This window comes from Dasypus novemcinctus, chromosome 1 (assembly GCF_030445035.2).
Source record: "Dasypus novemcinctus isolate mDasNov1 chromosome 1, mDasNov1.1.hap2, whole genome shotgun sequence".
Classification (NCBI taxonomy): domain Eukaryota; kingdom Metazoa; phylum Chordata; class Mammalia; order Cingulata; family Dasypodidae; genus Dasypus; species Dasypus novemcinctus.
The window spans coordinates 65,523,653-65,541,901 of NC_080673.1; positions in this window are offsets into that span (position 1 = coordinate 65,523,653).

An 18,249-nucleotide genomic window follows, 5' to 3' on the forward strand; every position below is an offset into this window, starting at 1 on the left:
CATGAGCACATGAGCACCATATTCCATAGAGGCATGCCCTAGGATACCCCCACCACTGAAAACCTGCACCAGTGATCCTCCCCTGCCATAATTTTTAATCTAAAATCTCTTCAAAAAACAGAGCCAAGAAAATGTTATACATTTTGTCTTTCATCACCATGAAATCTGTTGCATTTTAATGTATGTTTACACTTCTGTATTTTCCCCAGTGTCTTCTTTTAATTAATTTCATTAAGCAATTTTACTGAAAGAAGTTTCTGGTTGCAGAAAAGTTATGTTAAAACTATAGGGAATTTCCATATACCTTACCCCCTCCCTCTCTCACATTTTCCCCTATTAAAAACATTTTTCATGATTATGATATATTTGTTACAATTGATGGACAAATATTGAAGCAAGGCTACTAACCATGATCAATTGTTTACATTATGGTTTACTCTTGCACCATACAGTTTTATAGGTTTTGACAAAATGTGTAATGGCCTGTATCTATCATCACAATATTGTGTAGAACAATTCCAATGCCTTAAAAATGCCCTGTGTTCCACCTATTCTTCCCCCCCCCTCCCCCTGAACCTAAGGTAACCACTAAATATCAATTATGCAAGAATAAGTTTCATAATTACATGCATTAATATGAGGGCTTGACATATTGGGCTGTTTTATATTATTAGGCACTGCCTATGTACTTGAGAGATCCCTGCCCTTCTATTTGAGAATGTAGCAGTAATCCCCAGGATGAAAGTTTAATGTTTTGCTGGTTACTGTTGGGTCTGCACCTACTGAGATAACACTCTATGACAAGATGAACACTTTCATATTCCACAGAAGCAAGCACCAGCTGCACCCTTTCCCATACATCCCCTTACCACCAACACCCTGTACCAGTAACCCTGTCATATTTGCCAAAATAACATTCCCATTTTATTTTCAGCTACAGACCTATACTTTCCCAGAATTCACCTGTTCCTCCAGCCCTTCCCCACTTCCATGGATAGTTCAACCCATCACCCAACTCTGTCACACTCACACTCCAGCACCATTGACCCCACTCACATCTCTGCACCACCATTACCCTCCATCCATTGCCAAACCATCTCCTTCCACCTTATCATTGGTTCTGCCCAGACTGAGCATCAGTTTACTATTCTCTACTCCCTTTCTATCTCCTGGTAACCTATCTTTCAGAATCTATCTCTGTGAGTCTGCTCAATATACTTAAGTCCTATTAATGAGGCCATGCATTATCTGTCCTTTAGTGACTGGCTTTCTTCACTCATAAGGTCTTTGAGATTCATCCATCACATAAATTCTCAATAATAGAGAATTTTACTGGCTGTATATAGAGTGAAATGTAACTTTGGAAGAATGATCAAAGAGATGTAATGAATGTTGCTGGCCTTTAAGATGGCTCTAGGAGGCAACAAGCCAAAGAATATGAGTGACCTCTAGAATAGGGGTGTTTAACAAGGGGTCTGTGAGCTTGAATTGAAATTCAAAAAAACAATTCTTGTGGGCATTATGTTGATGGGGGTATGATATATCTATTAAATAATACACAGAACAGTGTGGATTTATTATCTGTGGTTTTCCTCTGATTGGCAAAGTGGTCCATGGAACAAAAAAGGTTAAGTACCCCTGCTCTAGTAGCTGAAAAGGCAAGAAAATAAATTCTTTCCTAAGAGCATCTTTAAAGTACCACAGTCATGCCAACACCTTAATTTTAGCTCAATGATACTCATATTGGACTTACATAACTGTAAATTAATAATTTTTATTTTTTAAAGCCACTAATTTTGTGGCAGTTTGCTACAGCAGCAACATAAAACTACTACAGATGTAGCTCATCTCTTGTCAATTCAATAATGCAGTATTCCAACTATGTCTGTCAAATCAAAATACTCTCATTGCATATGATGTGTATTATATCTATAGCCATAGATACTGTAGAGAATTTTCTCAAATATAAACTTCCAGAAAGAAGTGATAAATAAATGCTGTGTTTCTAGAAGTAGAGTTTTAAAAAGTGTATGATTTACTTTAGAGATGAAAAAATAGATTTCAAAGGAGGACCATTTTTTCCTCATTGTGAAAGCAGCAGTTATTTCTTACATGTATTCAAAATTTATAGAAAAAGTTCATTAAAGACCTATCAAAAAGTTTTAAAGTGCCATGTCCAGAATAAAACTAACTTTTCAAAGTATATCAATCTAGATTATTGCAGTGAAATCACAATCAAAGGTGTAAGTATTTTATTTTTAAATGTCTAATAATGTGCATATTCACTTGAAACACTTTACATAACAGTATTTTATAGTCTTTCCATGTGAAAAAAATTCCTAAGTATTGGTGACTCTATCAAAATAATTTATCATAATTACTTGTTTTGGTTTCCTAGGCTGCAGAAATACAGATACCATGAAATGTGTTGACTTTAACAACGTGGATTTATTAACTTACAAGCTTACAATTCTGAGGCTAAGAAAAACATCCAAATCAAGGCATTATCGAGTGATATTTTCTTCCCAAATCATGATTGCTGGTAATCCTGGGTGCCTCTGTCACATGGCAAGGCACCTGGTGTCATCTGCAGGTCTCTCCTTTCTATACTGGGTTTTGTCGCTTTCAGATTCTTGCTTCTGTGACTTTCTCTCTTTGTCCAAATTTCATTCTCTTACATAAGACTCCAGTAAGAGGATTAAGCCCATGCTGTATGAGGTCAGTTGCATCTTAAGTTAATATCCTACTCACCTAAAGATCCTACAATGTGTCCATACCTACAGAAATAGATTAACTTTAAGAACACAGTTTTCTGGGATTCATACGACTTCAAAACATTGTAATTATTTAACCAAAAGTTGGGAATTTATAATGTGTTCAATATGTTCTAGTCTATCTAGTTAAAAAAAAAAAAACCTTGTTTATAATAGTTTTACTTTAATTGTTAACCTTAAGAAAAAGTCCTGGAAATTAATTTGTTTAATCAGAGAGAAATTTCTTAAAAACAAGCATCTTTATTCTCTGAACTAAATATTAAGAGTATGGATCTTCATTATATAATGCCTGGTTGCACAATTTGAAATTAATTGGAAGAAAATCCAACAAGGCATATCATGAATTTATAAAGATTCAAAATATTTAGTATTATGTAGAAAACCAAATGGCATTGGCACTGAAATACTTTGAAGTGAGACTGTATAGTGAGCAATAGTTTTCCCAAGTGTTCTACCTTTTAGTTGTGCAGTGATTGTTCTTACTACATCAGCTAAGATAATTTTACGTATATATTTTACTCCTCACCTTATTTTACTTGTCCATGCCTGGAGTCTGAATAAATGATAGCAGAAGTCCAGAAAGTTTTATAAGCAAAAGAATAATATAGAAGGAGAAAATAGAACTATTAAATAAAACTTAATTTCACAATTTGTGAATTTCATTTGGTTGCTTACACAGTGAAATTATTTGGAAAAAAAACCTATACTATACAGGTAAAAAGAAATAAACAGCATGGAAAAGCTCTTCACTATAAATGCAGTATTTCAAGTTAAAATATAGAAATAGACATTCAAAATAAACGCCTGACCCTATAGGAAGGAATCAAATGAATTAGGTAGAAAAACTGGCATTTATAGCTCAGTCCAGTCTGTTCTTCCTGGCCTCCTCATTCTCCTTATTTTAAACCTATAGGTTCTGTTATTTCCAAAAAGAATATCTATAATTTTTTGAAAAGACTAAACTTTATCCTCACAGAACATCAAAAACACTAACATACTTCTAAGAAATATATCAAGCCTTCTCTCCCTTCTTTTTACTTTTAAAAAGATTCTGTGACTTGCTAGTGATGATAGACAACAATATCTCAATGAACTCTACAAGAATAAAAAAAATTCTGACCAGTTAATTCTTTACTATCCTTGATGTATGGACAGCAAAGCACACACTTTCCTGGAGGAAATATTTTCAACTGCAAAATAATTTTCCACATGGTTTTATTAGACCCTTTAACCAGTAAAACATTTCCCTGTCATCAAAACTTTATAAAGTAAAAGTATTAAGGAATAATATTCTTGTTTCTGCACACTGGAGAGGATGCGGTATTCAACCTCATAATTAATCAATGCTCCAATATTATTTAGAACAAAAATTGCCAGAAATCAATGATTAAATAAAAATTTTAAAACTAAGTACTGAAATTATATGAGATTACTCTATCAGTCTATCCTATTAATAGAAGCAGAATAAAATTAACTGTCAGAGAATTATTTTCTACCCATATAAGATAAAGGATTACATGTTGTTTTTGTGTACGTAAATGGATTACAAAGCCAGTAAAATAAATATAACATGTACAAAAGAAAATCACAGTCAAAGTAATGCTATCAAAATTGTTTTGTTTAATATTAAGAAGTGGAAGTACATTTGGATATTTCATCTGGAGGAAAAAGAGTGGATGACAGATTATAATTTATCAAATCCAAATTTCAAAAGTAGATTTATCCATTCTGATTAATGCAAGACATGGTGTTTTAGTAAGCTATTTATCTTAAATATTAAAATAAGACCTCAAAATAAAACCATTGGAAAACCAGCAAATAGACAATACAATTCAAGACATTTAGTAAAATTTGATCTATTTGCAAAATTTATGTATATTGAATCCTCAAGATTGCATTAGGTCAGCAAAATTTATTCATATTAAATTTTCAAATGTATATATTTTTTCATATAATTATGCTCAATGTGAGATAACATGATTTCAACAGCCAAGAAATTTCAAATCTTAATTTGATGAATCACCTATTATTTTCTTTTACGATAATCCAGGTATTATCTCAATTTTTGAAGGATACAGCAGGACTTTTACCATTGGAAATTGATTGGACAAAGAACAAAGGAGCATAAGAAGATAAAAATAAAATATGTAAAGTAAAAAATAAAAACTGCATAAAGTAAGTAATATGATGTGTTTTTACAGAAGGTTTTCATTTTCTAATTAATTACTGTATTAAGAATATTCAGTAATTTTGTTTTAGAATCCTTAATCCACACTTCATTTTTAATTATTGTGAAATAAATAAATAAATAATTGTTTTGAATAAGAAAATTAATATAATCTACAAATATCACATTTTTCATTTTCCTACTGAAAATATTTAAATGAGTTCAATTATTATTGTAAGCATGGCCAAATTCTTCAATATGACCAATGAGGTTTACTTGGTTCCTGTGTTTTTAACCTCTCAGATCTTTATTGTCCCTATCTTACTCTCCACTTATGCAAACATCTACTTAAAATCTATTAAGAAGGTGTTTTAGTTTTCTTAAATGCTCAAACAAATCCAATGCAATCAGAATTTAATGGCTCATGGTTTTGAGGCAAGGAAAAATTTCCAATCAAGGCATCATAAAGGCAATGCTTTCTTTCTGAAGACTAGTTCTTTGGGGTCGGCTGCTGGTGCTCCTTGGTCATTGTCTAATTTGTCACATACTATGTGCATGGCAGCCTCTTCTGATCTCTCCTTTCTCTTCTGGTTTCTGTTGACCTTAAATTTCTTGCTTTCTCTGACTTTTTCTCACTCTGTCTGAATTTCGTTCTGCTTATAAAGGACTCCACTCATACAATTAAGACCCATTCTGATTGAATTGGGCTACACCTTAACTAAAGTAGCATCATCAAAAGGTCCTATAATAGTGAATTCACACCCACAGAAATGGATTAAGTTTAAGAGCATATTTTTTTCTGGGAGTACAAAACTCAAAACCACCATAGTCTACTGTCTGGACCACCAAAAGGCATAAAAGACATGTTCTTTCTACATGCAAAATACATCCATTCCATCACAATATCCCAAAGCCTTGAATAAGTCATTTCCAAAAACAATGCTAAGTACAATTTTCATCAAAATTTGTTATGGCTGTCATTCAACCTGGGACACAATTCCCTTGTCTGTGAACTTGGGAAGCCTGTATAACATATTATTTGCTTCCTTTATACAATGGCGGGACAGATAGAGGATAGACATTCCTATTCAAGAAGGGAGGGATTGGCAGGAAAACAAGCGTCAACTGTCCCAAATGATTACAAAACCCAGGAGGGCAAAATCCATTAAATTTTAAGGTCTGAGAATCATATATGCATCAATATTTTGTCCTCTGGGCCTGATGGAGTGGCACCCTCCTCCTTTCAAGTGCTTGCACAGCAGTCATGCTTTTAATACTGTGGTAAAGACCCAACCTTCTGACCACTGGGGTGGCAGCACTCTTGCTAAAAAATGGAGCAGAAAATTCAATGTCTTGCCACATAAAGGAATTTTTTTTTTTTTAAATTCAGTGATCTTGGGCATTTTGGGTTATCCCTTATAAATAAAAGTTATAATAAATTTCTGTATATATTATTTTTCATTTGCTGCCAAATAGCACATCACAAGGCTTCTTAGGTTCTGCAAGGAACATTGATTATACTTTAGAATAAAGTGGCATTATATTTACTGGGTGACATGGAATTTGTCAGTTTTTAAATGGGCTCAAAAATGAAAATCCTCAACAGCAGGTTTGGGCTATGGTATAAATAGCCCTGCTACCTGGGATATATGGCATGGAAAACACTATTGTACTAAAGGTATTTGTAATGAGAAAAGATAAGGAATTCAGTTGCTGCCAAGCCTAAATAAGAGAAAAACTATATAGATTCCTTGAATTATGAAGTAAGATCTGTAACATTTTGTGTTCAAAATGGTAATGGTTTGGAATATTTCTGAGCCCTGGTGGAAACTGGGCACCTACCAGGAGTTCAAGTGACTATATGGCCAGAACTGAGCATAATAAACTGAGCTTTATTCTGACCCATGAAGTAAAAAAAAAAAAAACCATCAGCATTCCATATTAAGATGGAAATGTATACTTCGGATTCAACATGGGTCGTTGTAGCAGTTTGATATGGTTGTGAATTCCAAAAATAGATATTGGATTATGTTTGTAATCTAATCTATTATTGAGCATGATTGAGTTATGATTAGGGCATTGATTGGGCTATGTCATTAGATAAAAGGCATGGCAAAGGACGGAGTTGGAGCTTTTGAAGTGAGGGTGTTTCTGATGTTGGAGTTTTGATGTTAGAGTTTGATACTGAAGACTTCAGCTGGAGCCCTGGGAAGAACACTCATAGAGGAAAGAGAAGCCAGTCCCAGGAAGAAAGGAACCTTGAACCCAGGGAAAAGCAAGCCCCAGGAATATAGGAACCCAGGAAGCCTGAACCCTCACAAATGTTGGCAGACATCTTGCTCCAAATAGACTTTGGTGAGGGAAGTAACTTATGCTTTATGGCCTGGTATCTGTAAGCTCCTACTCCAAATAAATATCCTTTATAAAAGCAAACCAATTTCTGGTATTTTGCATCAGCATCCCTTTGACTGACTAATACAGTAGTCAACTGATTGATGTATTCCCAATTAGGTTACATCCATGCCACATGAAGATTCCTCATGACCATTTGAGGGAGAAGAAAGAAGACCAAATTCAGTTCATCATAGGGTTGACTCAGTACATGGGCACAAACCAACCAGAAACTCCTAAAGGAATCAAGCCCCAATCAGGGGTTTCCCTGAAATAAGTATTCCCCAAAAGCAGAGCCTCAGACAATATATCTGGCCAATTGTTTTGCATGGAATAATACATGAATCAAGATAAGAATGTACACATATACAGTGGAAAATGGCTTGGCTGACTGGACCAGGGCCAGAACAAAAAAGAATTATTGAGAGATTGAATCTGAGATAGTGGCATGTAGAAGGACCCATGGAAGAAAATAGAGTGTGACTATTTTTGTATAGCATGCTAACACCCAGAGGATAACATACACTATGAAAATCCAACAAAAGAACCAAAGGAACAGAAAGATTTGAGCAGGTAATATTATACAGATTCTTTCATTAGCCACTCTGTTGCTGGGCATAATGAATGCATGAACAGAGTAGAAGAGCTGGCAGGCCTGTATGTGAGAGATGGGCACAACACAATGTTCTCACTTACAAAAGCTGATCTCACTTATGCTATTCCTGAATGTCCAATTTACCAGAAACAGAGAGCAATGCTGAACCACCAATATGACTTCATCTCTCTAAAGACAAACTGCCAACTTGCTGACAAATTGTATATATTGAAACTTCCCCATGCTGGAGTGAGCAGAAATTTACATTGTTTATTATCACAAATATTCCAGATTGGGATATTCTTTTTTTGTTCTTAAGATTTCACTTAGTGCCTACAACTGAAAGCAGGAGGATTGCATCCAGTATCCATGTGGAATCTAAACCTCCTCTTGACATAGACGTGCAATGGACACAACCAATCCAAGGTCCACAGAGAAAATGTGGCATTGGTGTGGGAAAAGTGGCCATAGTGGCTGCTGGGTGCGGGGAATGGGAGGAAGAGATGAGATGCAGAGGCGTTTTCGGGACTTGGAGTTGTCCTGGGTAGTGCTTCAGGGACAATTACTGGACATTGTAGATCCTCCCAGGGCCCACTGGATGGAACATGGGAGAGTATGGGCTATGATGTGGACCATTGACCATGAGGTGCAGCGATGCCCAGAGATATACTTACCAAATGCAATGGATGTGTCATGATGATGGGAGAGAGTGTTGCTGTGGGGGGAGTGGTGGGGTAGGGGCGGTGGGGTTGAATGGGACCTCATATTTTTTGAATGTAATATTTTTAAAAAATGAATTAAAAAAAAGATTTCACTTAGAAACAATATCTGAAGACTTATCAAGTGTATGATCCACCAATATGGAGTCTGACATATAATAGCCTTGTACCAATAAAGGAGATAAAGCTGGACACAGTTATGGTATCTACTGGACTTATCTTGGGCTGCCCAAGTGTTATTAACTTGATAGAGTGATAGAATAGCTTATAGAAGGTTTTGCAAGGTGCCATCCTGTTGAACCCAACTCTGCAATAATGTGATAATATCCCACAGGATATGATACATATCTTAACTCAATCATCATTATATAGTACTATGTCCCTATAAATAGAATGCATCATTCCAGAATCCAAGCACCAAAAGTTAGACTAGCTCTTATTACTATGACTTCCTGTAATCAATGTAAAAAATGGGTGCTTTCTTTCCCCAGAAAATTAGGTTTTTTGCCTGTAAAGGGCCAAGTTACCAGAGCGGAAGGTGTCTGATAAAGGTATGCAGTCTCAATTTCAAGTTACATATGCAACCCTGCCACTTTTAACTCCTCATGCCAAGAGACCACCAGTTTGCCATCCTGGCAGAGGAAATCAGCATTCACCCTCAAAAGACAATGGGACCAGGGTTATACTTTTTTGTAGGGAAGAAAATGTTTTCCCTCAGGTGGTCCACTTGGGTATCTTAGTACTCTTCTGCTAAGATTTGATATTAAGTGGGTAGTAAGTGTCACTGATGACAGGGATGAAGTTTGAAGACACTAACCTTCCACTTGTAGATTTACCTCGTAACAATCTACTAAGCAGGGTCCTGGAGAAGCATTTCCCAGATGGATGGAACTTAACCTAATAAGCAAGGAGATCTGAGTGGCGCAAGTAGTTGATGGTAATGCATATTATTTTGCACCCTGTAGATAGATACGCCTTTCAAGAAATGTCCATTACCTCAGCTGCTGGAAGTATTAAATGCTGACTGCTCAAAGCAGTGCCCTTCTCTGGGAAATACTTTCATCTGAATGTAGCTGATTCCTGCACCTAATGATTGGCCAATGAGGAGTAACATATATCAAACCTCCTTGTATGAGTTTGGGCTAGCTCTTTGGGGCATTCTGGAATCTAAGCTCCTTGTAGGGTCAACTGAAGCCTTTGTTGCAACTGCATCGTAGTACAAACTTCTCTGTCTGCAGAATTCTTCTTGGTCCCCCTTACTGGTATTGTTCCTGAGAGCACTTTCCAGCAAAACTATTGCATGTAAATTCCTCTCTCAGAGTATATTACCAGGGATAACAATTTAAGGAATTCTACATACACAGCTATTCTTTAGACCACATTCATTACACTATTTTAAAATGTTGAACTTTCTTCCAGCCCTGTGACCCTAAAAATCAGCAATGGTTAAAGAAATCTCCTCCCAGAGTATGGGCCATGATGTGGACCATTGTCTATGAGGTGCAGAGGTGCCCAAAGATGTACTTACCAAATCCAATGGATGTGTCATGATGATGGGAACGAGTGTTGTTGGGGGGGGGAGAGGGGGGGTGGGGAGGTGGGGTTGAATGGGACCTCACATATATATTTTTAATGTAATATTATTACAAAGTCAATAAAAAAAAAAAAAAGAAATCTCCTCCCCTTTGTGTTCTACAAACGGCTTACTTCAATGAGCAGTCCTTCCCCAACTAACTTAGACAAATTTCACAAATGCTCTCCTTGTTTATCTATGGCAAGTTCATAGAAAGACCTAACAAATATTCAATCTTTGCCTTAGAAATGATTAGCTGAAATATTTGCCCCACTGGTAAATGGGAACAACATACTCCTTAACCAAATTTTGGTTAAGCTTGTCTCCTTTCTCCAGAATCTAAATTTTGGCCCACACTTAAAACCTCATACATCCCCTCCTTAACAACCCCTTAAAGAACAGATTGGGCTTAAGGTAAAATACTTTCTTATCAAATGTCCTATCACACCTTCACCTCACTTCCCAAAAGGGTCTTTCTAGCCTTGATTAATTCTCCATAGAAAAGAAATGCTCTTTTTGTCTAACCCCAGAGATGCTTGCAGAACTCAGAATCTAAACATTCTTCCTAATGCACTGGTCACTCCCTCTATTGCAATAATCACTTTCTCATCTCCTCTTGCAATAATCTTTTCCAATCAAGTATCTCTTTATCTAAGTTCAGAGATGTTTTTTATTTGACAGTTTCAATACAATGTCCTATAAATCTTGAGATATTTTGGGGCCAATAAGTACCAGAGTCTTTTGTAGGAGTCAGCAAAATTCTCAAGCTGGCCTTAGACATAGCTTGGCTTTTATTTGTGTTCTGTGTATAACAGCTCAGCACATTCAAGTAAGATATCCAGGTGGTTCTGCTCCAAGCTACATTAACACAAAGTTAGTATTCTCATAAATCAATTTTAAAATTTTTATGATAAAAAGTATTATGTTCTTTATCTGCAAAAAGGAAAAAAATAAGCAGACACCATGTGACAAGTTTAGGAAGTGTCAATGACACTATTGTTTTTATAATTAAATGAATTGCCTACTGCAAAGTGCTTTAACAGAACATTTGGTCAGGGTGCCATTATCTCACCCATTGATTGTACATTTCTCCTTTGTTTGGGAAATGCATGAATTTATTTGTCAGTAGGGTAAAATAAGAGTTTTCTCAGTTCCATCTGAGAGTTTTTTGGTCATTGGAGAAAACTGGAATTAGACAACTCATTTTCTTAATCAGAAGAATTCTCTTTTATATTAAGGATGCCAAGATAATTGCTGAAGTAGAAATTTTATTTACCACATTATGTTTCTCTTCTTAATTTAACTTTGTCAGAAAGTTTCACCCAATATTCCTTTAATATGATAAGGCATTTTTAAAAACATTGCTACATTGAATATTTATTTATGTATTTTATAACTTTATTTTGTTACAATGTACATTTTTAACATTTTGAAAACTGTAAACTGCGAGAATAAGTTATAAAATCTTCAATCTATTAATATCCTAGGAAATGTCATTTTCTTTGGCATATTTTTAAACTGCTATGTGTCACATATTTATTTATTCTGAGGTTTGGTCCATTCTTATCAAGTTGCTTTAAATTTTTGTACACATAGATACCTTATTTGTTTATCATGTTTATTGTAGAAAGTATTTATTTCTCTATGTTTATTTCTTCTCTCACAAGGAAAGTATGGGCAAATCCATTAATTCGTTAGTGTAATTTTCATCAGAAATAACGGTGCTGACAATTCCATTCTCATTGGTTAAGTTTTTCATGAGATATTTTTTAAGGAGGTCACTGACAAGCTCTCTTGGCACTCTGCTGTTGCTTAATGCTTATATTTTTTTTCTTTTCTTCCAATCATCTAAGCATGCATGCAATTTAGTAGCACTTGGTTTCTTACCTCTATTGTTCTTGCCCTGATGATAATTTACTTTTTCTTTAGAACAGAAAATATGATTGAATCACTTCGTATTCAGGAGTGTTTGTATGTTAACTATGCATTTATTTCACTTCTATTATAACAATCTGACAAGTAGTACTTTGTCTTTCAAAAATTCTCCAAATCTATCACAAGGTAGGACACAAAGTAGGTATTCCTAATCTTTAAAAAATGATTATATGGGGGAGCAAAAGTAGCTCAGTAGTTGAGCACCTGCTTCCCATGTATCAGGTCCTGGTTCAATCTCCCATACCTCCTAAAAAAAAAGATTACATGGATAAATATTATGGCCTATTTGCTATTAAAGTATTATTCAATATATCTTAATTAATTTGTCTTTCTTAATGGACCCAGTCATACTTAGAATTCTGCTTTTTGTTTGGAGAGAATCTACTTGGAGATTCTGATGCTTCCTAGGGATTAGAGTTTACGATGACTTAGGAACAAAAAGTGTGGTTATTATATCAAAAAAATTTCTAGAGTTCTAACACAAATGTTCAAGAAACAGCTCTGCAAAAACAATCTAATTCCAAATCTAGTTTCTGATAAGGCATATTTTCTAACAATGCCTCCTGCTTTGCTAGAATAGATGATTCTTGGTTTAAACAAACCACCCAAAGAGAGAGATATAGTGCACACATTTTAACTTCTAATTTTCTTTTCCAGAGTCTTACCTGAAGCAAAGACATAATAAGAAATATTTGGCATGAGTACAACTCAAATGACTGATAACAAACTCCCTTAATGTCAAAAGTCATTCCATTTTTCTATCAGGAAGAATAAGGCCATACCTACACATATTAAAATATTATTCACTCTGACAATAGAAGTAGTTTCAAGACATGAACTATTGCTATATTAGAAAGGAGAAGTAATCAGTATTTTTCATCACCTAAGAATCTCTATAATATAAAAAATCTATCATTTCTAATGGAATTGGTAAGTACCTAGGAGGCAAATGTCTTTTCCTACACCAACTGTGAAATTTGGGTTGAAATGGCAGTTGTAGTTAATTCACATTCCCATTAAAGGAAAATTTACCCAATAGTGAAAATATATATTAAATATTTTTGAAAGTGAAATAAATTTTTTATTAATATGACAATAACTACTATTGTTCTATTTTAACTCCATCTGTAGATTGTTATTAATATTAAAAACTGGAAATAGTTGTAAAATTTACTTTTATATTGATCAATAAAAATGTTACTTATCCTTCTATCCAAAAGAGCCACATTTCTAAGTTTGTATTTGGGTTTTGAATCCAAATATTATTTTGATCATTGTTTATAAAATGACTATTTGGTACGATTTATGCTTTCTTTACTGTGGAATTGATATCATTAACTGTGGTGTTAAAATCGGATAATATTTTTTGTTAAATTATTCTGCATATTTTCTTTCTCAGAAACAAAATAAAACCACATGAACATTTGACAAAGATTAAAATGAGTAAAAATTTCTTAGACTTTGAATTTATTGGTAGAGTGTCAAATAAACTAATATTAAAGATCAATATTATGTGGATTCATATAAATTCTTGTAACGTTCTTTGATTTTCACTTAAGATATATATTAGAAATAAATCCTTAATGGTGATTTAGGCATAATTGAAAATTACATTAACACTTTCCAGCTGATGATGTTCTTAAGTAGCACAATTCTCAAAGGAAACATCCAAGTATTGTTTGAACTAGTTAATATAATAAATGGTAAAACTCTTTCAATCTTCCAAACATATTACATTTGAAATAAATAAAAATATATAATTTTATAATTTTTCAGAAAAAAATATTATTTGTTAAACAGTTCACTTTTCATGACTAGACTTCAAAAGCTGTTTCTTTCATAATACTTATTTCAGTTTTAATCACAAATTTACTTTTGTCATTATTTGATCAATGTCAGTCCATGCCATGAGAGCATGTCTCTTTTATTTTCTATTTTCCTCAGTGATTACACTCTGCCTGAAATATAGAATTAGTTTAATATATTTGTTGAATACATTAAAATTATATGAGTAATATAAGCTGAATAAGTGCATAATTCCTAAAATTATGTGTGTATCACCAGGAACTGGACAAATTGAAACAAATGTAAAAGATATCAATAATCATATCATTCTAATGACAATATTACAATTTTATGCTATTATTATGCTTAAGGATACTCTAAGGGTTTACAATACCTGTATATTATGCATGATTGTTTTGTAAACATACAACTTCTCTAATTAAAAAATACACAGTTAAATAAATAGTGATATTTACATACACAAATATGGATATAGATATTTTAACCTTACTGGACCTAAATGTCCGAATCCCAAAGAAGGAATTGTAATCAAAATTCTCTGATTTCACAATCCCCCTGAAATACTAACTACCAGAAATCTATGGAAAGATTTTTATTGCCTTAAAGTGACTTTGCCTTATAAACATGAATTTTAGTCTCTTACCAAACTTCAAAATACTTCTAGATTATAAAGAACAAGAAACAGAATGCCGTTATACCAATTCTGTAATTTTCTCACATATTTGTATAATCTTAAACATGGTATTTGGACAGTATGTCTATGTCAAAACTAAAAAAAAACAATAAAATTGTCACATAAGCACATTTGCTTTTATGGTCTTTTAATTGTGACTGTTCAATAGTAGTAAAAAATTACATCTTCTCATAAGATCCAACTTTTAAACATTTTATGTAATTTTAAATATGTGCTTTAAAACATACCTGGATATAATTTACATTGCCCACATTTATTTGAATTCATTTTGACCTAAATTGTAGAAATGATAGATATAAATTTACCTTTTCCTTGTAAGTACATTAATTTCCTTATCAGTTATCACAATGTTTTATAATATTTTAATTTGAGATTATAACATAATTTATAAATTTATACAAAAATAATTTGTTTTTGTTCCACTTGATGTCTGAGCATTTAGAACATAACATTATACATGCCAAGCATGTATAATCCTTTATCCTCACAACATTTGTTTCTACGGATTTGCAATATGTTTCATTTTTGTTGCTATTGTTGTTTGAGCACATAAACTTTAACTTCCTAACTATACCCACTGACCTGTAACAACAATATGTACAATGTGTATTTTTATGGTGCAGCTAATAAATTTAGCAAGTTTGCATTTTGTTTTTCAAATGGCAAAATATAGGATGAATGCTGTTTGCTGATTTCATGACTAATAAATTTTCAATGTGAAAATATAAACACAATATAACTTGGCACCTAACAATGCCATCGCTATGCTAATGATATTATGAAATATGATCATGCATGCTTTGTATCATTCCATTTATTATTAAATTGGAAAGTAGAGTGCATTTCCAAATATATTTAGCTATTAGTAGATCAACTACAGTATTTCCTCTGTGAGGCAAATCATAGTCAAAGAGGAGTTACAGAGTTTTAATAATATTGCTAGTGTGACACAGGATTAAAATAATCAATACAACACTTAGCACTGTATTTTTACTTTACATGAAATGGTAATATCGTTTCTTGAATTATCTCCTACTAGGAACTGTGTCAAGTTGCATTCTGACAATTTTCACATGGCAAATATATATTATTAGTCACAGCTGATTCAGAATTCAAACACAGTTGTGTGGCTGAGATTGTTTACAGGGTGGCACTGTGCCACTTTCATATAACTGTCTTGTTGACAGTATGATGCTTATCACTGAAGTCAATATGTACATGGTGATGGAAGCTGAGCTTAAGCATTTTCTTCTGGCTAGGCATTTTTTTTAGGGCAAAAAATGAAGCTTGCACAATTTTGTCAGATATTTTGTGCTACCAGAAATTATTTGACAATGGCAGGATTAAAGTATTGTGAAGTTAAATACTATTATAAAAGTCTTAAATTTAGAACGGACTTTAAGTAACATTTATTGAAATATTTTATCACATGTACAATTAAACTTGATTACAACCATAGTTTGATATGACAGAAAGAACACTGGATAGTAATCAGGATATCTTAATTCTAATCCCTTTTCTACAACTGATTTTGTAGTAAGAAATTGGGCAAAATTTAACATCTTTGAACATCAGTAACCTTATAATTATTGCTGTCACTTTTCCATCTCTCACTTATCAGTAAATTTCATGGGCATGATTTCTCAATATTCTTACAAAGTCATTGATAAAACTTTTGAAACACCCGGGGCCCTGACTAAGGGTAGTAAATATCCCCTTCATTGACCTACTTCCTTTTTTGAGCATCTCCTATTCTTCTCCTCTAAGAAGACCTTTGATTTTAGAAACGTTCTTGGGTTTTCCTCTAAGGAATCTTTTTGAGTTTAGGAGTACTTTGGGAGAAGATGTAGCTCAGTGGTTGAGTGCCTGCTTTGTATGTATGAGGTCCCAGGTTCAAGATATCATTAAATATATTAATATATTGAAGTATATATAATATACTTCAAGTTAAAGGTATAAGAGGTGTATGTATATACATGTGCATTCATATGCTCAAGATTTCAATTTCCTTTTGTTCCTTTTAACAATTGATCTTTAAGTGGAAATTGATGTTGACTGTTAACTAGAGAGATTTTATATTCACTATATCAGCTAGAATTATTTTTCAAGGGAAGAAATCAACAAGTGTTACTGAGCATCAAACTCTCTTCTCACAATGCTTCAACTTCCAGAATTTCTGAAGCACAGCTCATTTGCAATAGCAACTGCTTGAATAGTAACAATTTCATATCTTATTGAGATAATAGTCACATTGTTTATTAGCATACCATAAGCAGTTGAAGGATGATTTAAGGACATTTTAAATGTTTTGCTGATTTAAGAGAAGGGATTCTTTCAGAAGGTCAAGACCATTTTCATGCTATTTTTCATATATATATATATATATATATCTAGAGGGAATTGTGTGTGTTTTAAAGTTGTGATGCCTAAATATTAGTTAATCTTTTAAATGTTCCCACATTACTTACAGAAAAAAAGTAAATGTGGGCATCAAAGATCCTTTGGGAGAAGTCATTTTTTTTTCCTTTGAAACTGCTATATTTACCTTTGGCAACATTGCTACAAACTTCCTTATGGACTATTTGGCAAAGATCCCTCATGTATCTTTTAAAAGATAGTCATTTGAAAACATTTCTTGGAAATCATTAGGTTTATCCCATAAAGGAGATGCATAAGCACCTCCTTTTTCTAAATACATAACTAATTTATTATATAGAAATAAAGTGTCACCAATTCTTTTTATGCTAAAATATGGTTACAGTAAAGTAAAACACCTAAAAGTATAATGGCTGAGAATAATTTAATGGGGAATTGGAGTGTTCTCAAAGTATGTCAATAACTGTAGAGACAGAAAATCTGATATTGGACTCTATATTCTCTCTTACATTTAGATAGATAGATAGATAGATAGATAGATAGATAGATAGATAGATAGATAGATATCACTTTTTATAATATATCAGGGAAATAAAGTTTCTTTTAAACAAAAACATGTCCTCTCAAAACCAACAAATGCAAAAGATAAAAAAATAAGTAATTAACAATTATTGCAATGTGAAACAAAAGAAAATGCAAACGATAGAGACCCTTAAAATGGCAAAATTATTATGCATGCCATGTAGAGATGAGTACAAAAATGCAAAAATGTCCTCATTGTCTGCTCAAAAGGAGAACAAGAGAAAGATACCCAGAAACAATGATGAAGAGAAAGTTACTAGAGGAGGTTTTTAGAAAAAGGACAAAGCAATGAACACTGAACTTTAAATGGCAAATGTTGAAGAAAGAAGAAAATTATATAAAATATCAGAAAGGAAATTCTAATACAATTATGGAAAATTAAGTGTGATTCTTCTTTAAAAGTTGTTACTTTTAATTCTGTAATACTGTAAATTCTTTTAGGTACAGCATGCACAGGATATATGTCTCTCTTTTAACTCTAAATCACTCAGTGACAGAAACTACTTACAAGCAGAATTTGTTGACTAAAAGTTCTCTCAGAGATGATATATTTGATGAGATTTTAAGAAAACAAAAGCCAAAGACAACGCATTCATCAAACTCAGCTCCCAACCCTCTGGTATGAGAAGAAAGGATG